This window comes from Lupinus angustifolius, chromosome LG14 (genome assembly GCF_001865875.1).
Source record: "Lupinus angustifolius cultivar Tanjil chromosome LG14, LupAngTanjil_v1.0, whole genome shotgun sequence".
NCBI classification, from domain to species: Eukaryota; Viridiplantae; Streptophyta; class Magnoliopsida; order Fabales; family Fabaceae; genus Lupinus; species Lupinus angustifolius.
Genome location: NC_032022.1, coordinates 12,185,705 through 12,198,756, shown reverse-complemented (window position 1 = coordinate 12,198,756; position 13,052 = coordinate 12,185,705).

Sequence of the window (13,052 nt, the reverse complement as noted above, 5' to 3'; positions counted from 1 at the left end):
AACACAAACAGTAAGCTATTACAGAAAATGATTAATTGCAGAACAGTTAACCGATAACGGAACAAATACAGAGCTTACAGATTGTATATTAGAATAGCATCCAGTAGCATATGAACAGAATGTATCAATTTGAATCCAATATACAAATTAATCTATTGAAAAACAGCAAAGAGAGAGTGAGAAAACAAATCCTGCAATGCGAATTTTTATCCTGGTTCGTTTGCTGTCCACTGCAAACTACATCCAGGCCTCCCGGCTGACTTGGGAGATTTCCTTCACTATAATCGAATCAATGTAATTTACAAACACATTATCCAATTACAACACTTAGCAAATGACAAGAAATCAAAGAAACTATCCAATGGTTTGACTCCCTTCCTACCGATAAAGAAAACGTTTCTTTCGGCGTAGCCCCAGCCAAAGAATCTCTCGTTCTTTCCTTTTCTTACACTCTAAGCTATGAAGAAACACACAATCTCTACTGGTGATACGACACCAAGAGATTCCCTTTACAACAATTTATTCAAGAATTACAAGAGTAAAATTAAGCTATACCTAAGCTCAAATACAACAAGAAGGCTTTACTCTAATGCACATCTAACACAAACTCATGTGAAATGACAAGTATTAGTTATGAAAACAGAAGTTACAGAATCATAAACTTCATGAAAAACGCATCAAAATATGCATGAACATGTGAGGGAAAACATGAGAGATTATAACATGAAATGCACTCAATCCTAAAGCAAGGAATCTCTCATTTCTAAACTCACTAATGCACTTAACAAATAGATGCAACAATTAACACGTAGAATGCTCTAACTCTCTAATAAATGCAACATGCAACTTATGAGATTAATTCTGAAAACGCAGTTTATAAAGAATCAGTCCAGAACCCCAGATAATCGATTAAATACCTTCTTAATCGATTAACGGGACTAAAAATCATAACTGATTCTGTTTTTCAGTTTTTCAGTTTCAACAACTTAAAAATCAGTTAGGTTAATCGATTAACGTAAACCTTTAATCGATTAACTGCATTACAAAAACGTGTTCCAGTGGCAACCACTTTACACAGCAGTTGGGTTAATCGATTAAAGGTATGGTTAATCGATTAACACTAAATAAAATATGTATTTTCAAATAGAAAACATCAAATATGTTATGCACTTAGATAATACATGTTTGACACTTAGTTTTATGCCTAGAATGCATATATACATGTATTTATGTAATGCATGAACATATTATCAAATGAACATATCTCATGGATGAAATGATTTAAGGCAATCATAAAAAGGGATATAAAAAGCTGGGAAGAGCGCAACCCCACGTTGAATTTGCTTACAATAGGGCCACTCATAGTACCACAAAAATGTCCTCGTTCGAGATAGTTTATGGGTTCCAACCACTAATCCCTCTTGATTTATTGTCTGTACCTAACTCATCTATGTTGCAGCATAAGGATGGTAAGTTCAAAGCAGACTATGTAATAAAGCTACATGAGTGGGTCAAGGCCCAAATCGAGAAAAAAATAGAGGGCTATGCTAAACAAGCCAATAAGGGCTGAAAGGAGCTGATCTTTGAGCCCGTAGACTTAGTCCGGGTCTACATAAGGAATGAAAGGTTTCTTGCCCAAAGGAAATCCAAACTCCAACCTAGGGAAGATGGCCCATTTCGTGTTCTAGAGAGGATAAACAACAACACCTACAAATTGGATCTTCCAGTTGAGTATGGCAATATTAGTGCCACATTTAACGTTGCTGATCTTTCTCTTTTTGATGCAGGTAATGAAGACTTTGATTCGAGGTCGAATTCACCAAGAAGGAGGGGATGATATGACCTTGACAAGGCCTATCAATGAGGAAGATCTAAGTGGGCTAGGAGGGCCCATGACCCGATCCAGAACTAAGAAGGCACACCAAGCTCTCAACCAACTAGTGGAAGAAGTGGCTAAATCAACAAAGCCCAGCAAGCATACCAAGCCCATACATTGCACCATTTTTATAGAAGTAACCCAAGTTGGCCACGGCCAAGGAGGGAATAACTGAGGTGTGTGGGAGTCCCATTTAATAAGTGGGGTTGATCATATCCACATGTAGCCTAGGAATTATTTTCCTGCCTTATTTCAAAGAATAATTACTATCTACATTTTTAAGCTTTAAGTGCTTGAATTTATAGTTGTAATAAATTACACTAAGAATCATGTAATCCAGGTACAAGAAATGGAACACTTTCCTTAATAAACCAACTGTGAGATGACCCTTGAAGGCCATAAGATCTCAAGGAATCCTTGCCTAATTTGAAGAGCACGTGTGGAAGAACTCTATATCGAAACAATCAAGAGCAATCAAGCAAATCCCATTTATTTCCTAATCGAGGGAGGCGTGTGAATGAGGAGCAAGGAGTAAGGGAAAACTTTCCTTAAAGATTCAAATCAGAATGAAAACTCATCAATACCTTCCTTATTCATAATTAAGCATGTGTTGGGCGTGATCATCATAGAGAATCTCTCTATTCACATGAGGCAAGCCATAAGGAAAGCAATGAAGACAAATTGATTGTTTCCTTATTCACTCCAAAGCATTCAACTCAAATTGGAATCCATCAATACCTTCCTTACTCACAAATAATATGTGTTGGGCGTGATCATCAAGGATATATTCCCCTTTTTACACGAGGAAAACCATAAAGGAAGGCCATGAAGCCAAATTGATTGTTTCCTTATTCACTCCACAACTGAATTTGGACACTCACTCCATGAGGATTTATTTTCAATTTCAAACTGCCACCTCAACCGAATAGAACACATGGGAATTAGATTAAGGAAAGCAATCAATACATCTTGTAATTCAAATTCCCTCCTAAACCGAAAACACATGGGAAAAGAATTAGGAAAATATTCAATGTACTTTAATACTCTTTATTCACGTGGGCACATAGCTTGGCCGAAAGTTCCATGTCTATTTGTATCATAGTTAAGAGCTGTATTTAATCGATTAATCATAGTTAAAATTCCAGATTTTCAAAGAAATGAGCCCAGATAATCGATTAAGGTAGAACGTTAATAGATTAAATTTCTTGAAAAATAAAATGTTTGTTAGGTATCAGTGACAGAATACACTTAGAAATGGGGGGTTGAATAGGTGTCGCGGTTCCTAAATACCACTATTCGCATCAAAGCCCAATTCTAGAAAATACCCAGTTAATCGATTGAAGATTGCCTTAATCGATTAAGTCGCACAGAATTAGCATATGCTAAATGGCTCCATTGCAAAACTACATAAAGTCCCCCCTTTCCGATCTCGGGAGATTTTCTTCACTAAAATTGAAGCCAATGTATCTTACATACACACTTCCGATTACAAGACCTTGAACGCTACCTTCTAGAATTCCCAGACCCCCTACCTTGGTTTGACCTTACCAATCGCCTAGGAAAACCTTTCCTACGACCCAACCCCAACCAAGAGTATGTGCTAAACTCAAGACCTCCAAGTCTTGGTGAAGACTCTCTGTATCTCTTTGGTGGTACGACTGCAAGAGAAGACTTTCCTTGTTATAAAAGTACACAAATAAAAGTAATGTGAAGCACTAAAAAGGCTTAAATGTTACAATCAAGAACAAGCTACAAACCCTATACAAATCTCACAATTATCAAGAATATGTATAGGATCAGAATCATGAAGAACATGTAATTTCTACCCTTAATAAATCTCTAAAAAGTAATGAAAGAATCATGCCAGAAAAAGCTAGAATGATGAACACATTTAATCCCATGCGATGACATGTTAATCCTTAAGCATGATCGCATCTCACTCTAATCTCAGATGCAATTCTCTCTGCCTATATGACATACATTTAACATGAAAATATGCAACTTAGCAATTCTAAACTGAATGAATGAATGATCTAATTCCTATTTGAAATCTATTGAAAACACAGTCTATATAGAAAAGGTGTTAGACGCCCAGTTAATCGTTTAAGTGCCCTCTTAATCGATTAACGTGCTATTTGAGAATAAATGAAATCCGTTTTCCAGTTATCTGTTGAAACTGTTTTCACGTTAATGTATTAAAGTCTTACTTAATCGATTAACTCGCATATTTCAGTTAAGATATTAAATGGTAAACTACCTATATGTTATGCTTATCAATTATACATGTTTTACCATTATGTTATGCCTAAAATGCACAAACAACATGTATGATTAATGCATGAACATATAATAAACTAGATGGTATGTCTCATGCAAATGATATGATAGTTTTTAGAACTTGTGATATTTGCATCTAGGTTTACCTAACCTAGACTCAAAAACTAAAACACATATCCAAGACTCTAGTCTAGACATGAAGCTCTTGAACCTTTGGCATGTTGATTTGTTGAGTTATCTTTAAGCTTTCACTAATTCCTTATTCATCATTAAAACATAGGCAAGCTAAGTGTTATCTTGACACTTTGCACTTTCAATCTCCCCCTTTTTGATGATGACAAACTCAACCAATTTTTTTTTTTTTTATGCATAGGTTGAAGATGGTAATAGAATGCATGGTTGTTGATTTCAAAGTTAAAGCGCATAGCTAGACAACGGAAGCTGAATATTATCTACAACATGCACACTTCAAACAACAAAGCAACCTTTCTCCCCCTTTTGACATTATAAAAAAGATAAACTAAATGAATTTTGGTCAAAAGTAAGAAGAGATATATAGTGAACTCAAAATTTAATTAATCAATTAATATTGGGAATGTAATTAATCAATTAGTTGATGAAAATATTGAACACATGCACATATTGATCAGCATTTAATCGATTAAGAGAACAGGTTAATCGATTAAAACAACAGAATACAACAATAGGACAGATTTAATGGCATGGAAGGTTATACAAGAACTAATCAAGCATGGAATGATCAAGCATTTATATTATAGCATTCAAACAGCAGTCTCAATCAAACATAAGAGATACATATAATCAAACATAATCAAGAACCATTAAACATGTATTCATGCTATATTTCACATAGATAAGCATCTTATGTAAGCAAAATGAAAACACATTAGAAACGATTTAAGTTCAAATGGCATGCATATCAAGTCATAATAGTACAGCAAAAGTAGATAGTTAGAGTTACAATCCTGAAAGCAAAGAGAAAATATGTCTCAAAAGTACAAAGCCACAATGATCCTCAAAATTATCCATATAATACAAAGCAATAATGATCCTCAAAATTATCCATATAGAAGAACTAAGCCTAAGGAAATCCTAGGGTCTAAGGTCTTCTAATCTAGTGATACGGAGGAAGATCTCTGTCATCAGGAACGGTCATACTAATATCACCCTTGATGAGGAATCTCAGCTTCTCAAATTCTGCACAAAATCTCTCATTCTGGGCCTCAGCAGTGTTCTGAACAAAGCTCCTCATAGCCTGATAGTGGCTATCAATGTAGGCGACCTGACGTTCCTCAAAATGTTCCAAATATGCATGGTAGGAATATTTTAGAGACTAAAAATGTAGATCCATTCTATCATTCAACCTTTGCTCTGTAACATCCACTTGAGCTAATCCAAAGGATGATTCCTGCGGCACGTTTCCAGTTTGCTCCCCCTAAGTTCCTGCATTAGGTTGATCTGGTCTAACCTGATCTTCATCATCAGATACATCCACATTAGCATTAGTGAAATCCTCTTGGTATTGCCAAGTACTTCCATACTTGTAGATACCCATTTTGTGGATTAAGCTTTCACTAACAAGGTGATCTTTATCAGAAGTCCTTCTAACGATGGTGTCAAATACGTTAATATGCAGATAATCAATAATCCTCGAGATGAATATACTGTAGGGAAGCAACTTGGACTGCGAGGTAGAGACATTATACATGACCTTTAGGATCTCTTCAAGCCAATTAATCATTATATTTTCTTTCACAGCATACATGAATTTCGGATCATTAATAGTAGTAGGTTGTGCGTGATTTGTGTTCCTCTGAATCAAGATGTATGTAATCAGATAGTGAAGCAATCTATTCTCTACAGATAATGAGCGAACCTTAGTCAGTTCTCCCTGGATATACAGATGGGGACCTCTCAGACATGATTTGTAAACCTCAGCAACATTGAAATCCTTAAGCTATTCACAATCACCTAGGCTAGCACCATTTGTGGATAAGCCGACCACATTCATGGAAATATCACTATCCAACTCAAATAAATTTCCAGAAATCATCGACCAATATTTGCCATCAGTATATCGGAAGTTGGCATAAAATTCTCTAATCAGCATGGGGAACATATTTCCCGTTAATTCTAGAAATATCACAGCTCTCTGAGCTTGCATACCTTGCGGAAACTCAAAATCTTGTTCCGCCATCCATGTTAGATCAACATACCTGATGTAAGTGGGTTTCCTTCCCTGAAACTTGGACAACCGAATCTTCTGAAGAATGAGAGAGTAGTATGGATCTCCTCGGTCTTGCCTCGCATTCGGATTTGAAGATGAAGCGGTAGGAGGCTTACGAATGTGATGAGCAGTTATCTTGAACCTCTTTGATCGACCTCTTTCCATTTTATAGTAAAAATAGTGAGTGAAATGAGAGGAGAAGAAGGTTAAGGGAGGGAACCTCACTTAGGATTTGGAATTGGAAATTAGATTCCTTGGAAGATTTGAGAGAAAGATGGGATGAATTGAGGTGCAATATGGGTAAAGGTGAGGTTTAATACTTCTTTAAGCTACGAAATCGAATTTTGCTGTTTGCTTTTGAGATTTTCAGAGAAAGGGAGGAAGAGAAGGTTTGTAAAAATGACATAAACGCTACTGATTCTAATTTATCTGCTACCATTAATCGATTAAGAGATGTATTTAATCGATTTATCATAGTTAAAAATTCTAGATTTTCAAAGATAATGAGCCCATGTAATCGATTAAAATAGAGCATTAATCGATTAACTATTTTGAAAATTAAAATGTTTGCTTCTGGAATTGATTTTAATCGATTAAGAAATATGGTTAATTGATTAATAAATATGGTTAATCTATTAACTGTCATCAGATTTGTAGAATTAAGAGGTTTTTCGGTTTTAAAAGCATGCATAGATTTCTAACGTTATATCAAGCAATTTTTAGTCAAACACATATACATATATATAATGCATTCACAACAAATATACATTTTGAAGCATATAAGACATTAATCATGTGAAGACGATTTTAAACAAGATAATTTTCATCAAGGATTCCAAGTTCTCTTCGAAGAACATAGAAGGTATCTCGTGAGAGGGGCTTGGTGAAAATTTCAGCCAATTGCATAGTAGTTTCAACAGATTCAAACATACAATCGCCTTTTTGTACATGGTCATGCAAGATATGATGTCTAATTTCTATATGCTTGGTTCTAGAATGGAAAACGGGATTCTTGGATAGGTGTATGACACTTGTATTATCACATTTGATAGGGATATTTTCTAGATTAAGTCCAAAGTCCTTAAGTTGCTGCTTCATCCAAATGATTTTAGCACAACACACACCGACAATAATGTATTCCGCTTTGGCGGTGGACAAAGCAACACATGCTTGCTTTTTACTATCCCATGTAACTAAGGAACTGCCTAGTAAATGACAAGTCCCACTAATGCTTTTCCGATCCAAATTACATCCCACAAAATCGGAATCAGAATACCCTACCAAGGATAATGAGGCATACATAGGATACCATAATCCCATATTAGTTGTTCCTTTTAAATATCTCATGATGCATTTAACAGTGGTATAATGTGAATCTTTAGGACATGCTTGAAATCTAGCACACATACAAACACTAAACATAATATCGGGGCGACTCGCAGTTAAGTGCAACAATGAGCCGATAATCCTACAATACTTGGTTACCTCGATTGCTTTTCCCTTTTCATCTTTGTCTAGATAGCATGCGGACACCATATGTCTTGAAGCCTCTTTACACTTTTCCATATCGAACTTCTTCAGTAACTCCATGCAGTATTTCGATTGATGAATGAAGATGCCACTTTCCATTTGTTTTATTTGAAGCCCAAGAAAGAAGGTCAGCTCACCCATCATCGACATCTCAAATTCACCCTTGTCGAGTGGATGATCTTTCTTGGTCTTCCACGCGATCGGCAGGTCCTGATGCTCATCTTGGACAATTTGCTCTGCTTCGTCTTCTTTGTCTTGGCCCATGTCCTAAGAGTATGCTTCTTCTAAAGCACCTGCAACATCATCAGAAAATACCTTTCTCTTCTCTTTTGGAGAAGATTCATCAAAATGGACTTGCATAGACTCTTCTACTTGCATTGAATATTTATTATAGACTCGATAAGCCTTACTATGCAATGAATACCCAAAAAATATACCCTCATCAGCTTTTGTATCAAATTTACCTAAAGCTCTCTTTTTATTATTTAATATAAAACATTTACAACCAAAAGCATGAAAATGGGCAATAGAAGGTTTTCAACCTTTTAAAGGTTCATAAGGTGTTTTTCAAAAAGTAGGCCTTAAGAGTATACGATTAATCACATAGAAAGTTGTAGGCACTACATCAGCCCAAAAATATTTAGGAACCTTGCTTTCGTTTAGCATGGTTCTAGTAAAGTCCTCTAAGACTCGATTCTTCCTCTCAACAACTCCATTTTGTTGGGGGTACGAGGGGCCGAAAATTATTGCATAATACCATATTTATCACAAAATTTATCAAATAGATGGTTTTCAAATTTGCCACCATGATCGAATCGAATATATACTATCTTATGGTTACACTGATTTTGGATTTGCTTGGCAAGGTTTTTGAAAGACTTGAAAGCATCGCGCTTGGACGATAGAAATAATGTCCATATAAATCTAGAGAAATCGCCAAAAAATACGATAGCATAAAAGCTACCACCAAAACTCATAACATGTGATGGTCCATACAAGTCCATATGGAGAAGCTCCAAAGGTCTTGTTGTGGATATCACATTCTTTTTACTAAAAGAGTTTTTAACTTGTTTACATCTTTGACAACTTTCACAAGTTTCCTGGGTTTTAAAATCAAGTTTTGGTAGCCCATCAACGAAATTATTTTTAGACAATTTATCTAGATGCTTTACATGAATATGAGCGACGCGCCTATGCCAAAGCCAGATGTCATCCTCTTTAGATATAAAACATTTTGAAAATAGAGTAGTGACATCCTCTAGATTAACCATATAGATATTATTTATATGATATCCGACAAACTTAACTTTATTAGATATATTGTCACAAATAATACAACACTCAGAATCAAAAGATACACAATTACCTTTATCGCATAGTTCGCTGATACTCAAGAAATTATGTTCCAGGCCTTCAACATAGAACACATTTTCGATCACTACCTGATTTGAGTTGCCAATCATTACAGTGGCAAGTATCTTTCCTTTGTTGTTGTCTATATACGTGACAAATCCTTTTTCTTGCAAGGATAGATCTAGGAATTTTGATCTATCACCCGTCATATGTCTCGAGCATCCACTATCAAGATACCAATGTTGTCCATGTGTTCGTAGACATACCTTCAAAACATAGATCACTTGCCTTTTTCAGGTACCCAAGTTATGTTGGGTCCTTTTCTGTTAGCCCTTTTTTCATCCAAACATATACACCACTAGGTATACCATACTTCCTGATATAACAACAGTAGGAGGTGTGGCCATGTGTGCCACAATAAAAGCATGTAGGAACCTTGTTATCAAGGTATTTCTTATTAGACCGATTAATATGTCTCCTATATGGTCTTCTCCTACGCATAGGGGGAATATATCCTAGTCCGGTATGGCAACCAACATTTCTGGTTTGGCTAAGCATAGTGTCTAACATGTTTTGACTCTCTTTGAGTTTTGCGCGTTTTTCATTCAGTCTCAAATTTTCATTTTTCAAAGTCTCACAAGAATCACAGATAGTTGATTGACAAATATTATCATTAGAGCAATTGCATGCATTACAAGAATATATTAGATATAATGTTTCATTCTCTAGTTTTAGTTCATCTAATTTTTTTTTATGAAACTATTTTTTGTTCATTTAGAAGGATTACTCTTTTTCTATCAGAACTAATCCTAGCTAATTTTTTTAACACATCATGCAATTCGACATAAGCATTATACAAATCCTCAAAGGAGGTGAATCATCAGATGAAGTAGATGAGGTGCCAGAATATACTTCGCTATTTACCTCTTTCGAATTTGAGCAAGAAGCATCATCGCTTCTGGTCATTAAGCATAGCTTGGTTTTTTCCTCTTCATTTGAGAGGATAGATGTCGTGTCCTCCTCTGGTACGTTCCATACTATATAGGCTTTCTTTGACTTGAAGTCCCGAGGAGTGCTCTTATATGAATCAACCTTGTTGAGGTAAGTAGGACAATGAAACCTCATATGTCCTGGCCTACCACACTCGTGGCCAGTGAAGCGTTCTTTACTCTTGCCTTTTCTGGTCGACTCGCGCGCTTCTTGTTGTTGGAAACGTTTGATGCCTCCTTTCTTTAGGAATTCCCCGAATTTGGGTACAAGAAGGCTCAAAGTTTCATCATCCATGTTTGAATCAGATTTATCTTCTTCTCTATCTTCTATAGATTGAGACGTTGTTGCCTTGAGAGATATACTTTTCTTTTTACGATCTAATTCTTCATGCATAGTCAGCCATCCAAGATCCATTTCGTGTTCTTGATATTTCCCAAATAATGTCGCCAAAGGCATGGAGTCAAGATCCTTGGATTCCATGATAGCTGTTACTTTTGGTTGCCATCTCCTGTCAAGACAGCGTAAAACTTTGTTAGTAAGCTCTCCTTTGGTAAATTTTATATCTAAATCAACTAAATGGTAAACTATATGAATGAATCGCTTTTGCATGACACAGATAGACTCACTCGGTAACATATGAAACAACTCATATTCATGTGTTATGGCATTCAGCTTGGCACGCTTGACTTCGCTAGTGATTTCGTGAGTCACTTGTAAAGTGTCCCACATTTCTTTCGCTCTTTGGCACTGCGAAACCCAAAAGAACTCATCATAGGATAAGGCCGATGTGATGATTGTTTTAGCATGCAGATTGTATTAAATCTTTTTGCGTTCATCATTGGCCCATAGACTTTGTGGCTTATCTTTTGGTTCATCGTCCACTAAATGTTGTGGAACGAAAGACCCATTGACTACAGATTCCTAAATATCTGAGTCAATGGCTTCTATAAAGATTTTCATGCGGTCTTTCTAGTAGACAAATCCTTCACCACTAAATACGGGAGGGCGGTTAATGGATGCGCCATCATCGCCAAAGAGGTTGGTGGAACCCATTTGTTTTACCTTAAGGATCATGCGTATGCGGTTGAGCTAGCACTTCGTACAAGCTCTGATACCACTTGTTAGGTATTAGTGACAGAATACACCTAGAAGGCGGGGTTGAATAGGTGTCGTGGTTCCCAAATACCGTTATTTGCACCAAAGCCCAATTCTGGAAAATCACCCAGTAAATCGATTACAGATTGCCTTAATCGATTAAGTGGCACAAAATTAGCAGATGTTGAATGGCTCGATTGCCCAACCATTCACAGAGTATACAAAAATGATACAGCATATATATTTGAACAGAAATAATATTTATATGACAGATTTACAATATTCATATTATTAGCTAAAATGGGCAATTCAAAACAATTTAAAACAATAAAGAGATAAGGGAAAGAAACATCCTGCAACAAGGTTTTTATACTGGTTCATTTTGCGGTCCACTGAAAAATTACAACCCATTCCCCCCCCCCATTCCGATGTCGGGAGATTTTCTTCACTAAAATTGAAGCCAATGTATCTTACATACATACTTCCAATTACAAGACCTTGAACGCTAACTTCTTGCATTCCTAGAACCCCTACCTTGGTTTGACCTCACCAATCGCGTAGGAAAACCTTTCTTACGATCCAGCCCCAACCAAGAGTATGTTCTAAACTCAAGACCTCCAAGTCTTGGTGAAGTCTCTATGTATCTCGTTGGTGGTACGACACCAAGAGACGACTTTCCTTGTTACAAAAATACACAAAAAATAGAGTAATGTGAAGCACTAAACATGCTTAAATGTTACAATCAAGAATAAGCTACAAACCCTATACAAATCTAACAATTATCAAGAATAATTATAAGATCAGAATCATGAAGAACATGTAATTTCTACCCTTAAGAAATCTCTAAAAAGTAAAGAAAGAATCATGCCAGAAGAAGATAGAATGATGAACACAATTAATCACATGCAATGGATGACATGTTAATCCCTAAGCATGATACTATCTTACTCTAATCTCACATGCAATTCTCTCTGCCTATATGACATACATTGAACACAAAAATATGCAACTTAACAATTCTAAACTGAATGAATGAATGATCTAATTCCTATTTGAAATTTGTTGAAAACACAGTCTATATAGAAAAGTTGTTAGGTTCCCAGTTAATCGATTAAGTGCCATGTTAATCGATTAACGAGCTATTTGAGAATAACTGAAATCCGTTTTTCAGTTATCTGTTGAAACTATTAAAATTGTTTTCACGTTAATCGATTAAAGCCTTACTTAATCGATTAACTGGAATATTTTTAGTTAAGACATTATATGGTAAACTACCTATATGTTATGCTTATCAACTATACTTGTTTTACCATTATGTTATGCCTAAAATGCACAAACAACATGTATGATTAATAAATAAACATATATTAAAATAGATGGCATGTCTCATGCAAATGATATGATAGTTTTTAGAACTTGTGAGATTTGCATCTACGTTTACCTAACCTAGACTAAAAAACTAAGACATATATCTAAGACTCTTGTCTAGACATGAAGCCCTTGAATCTTTGGCATGTTGATTTGTTGAGTTATCTTTAAGCTTTCACTAATTCCTTTGTCTTCATCAAAACATAGGCAAGCTAAGTGCTATCTTGACAATTTGCACTTTCAATGTTAGCTACTGGAACTCATTTTAATCGATTAAGAATATTGATTAATTGATTAATTGGCATCAGATTTGTA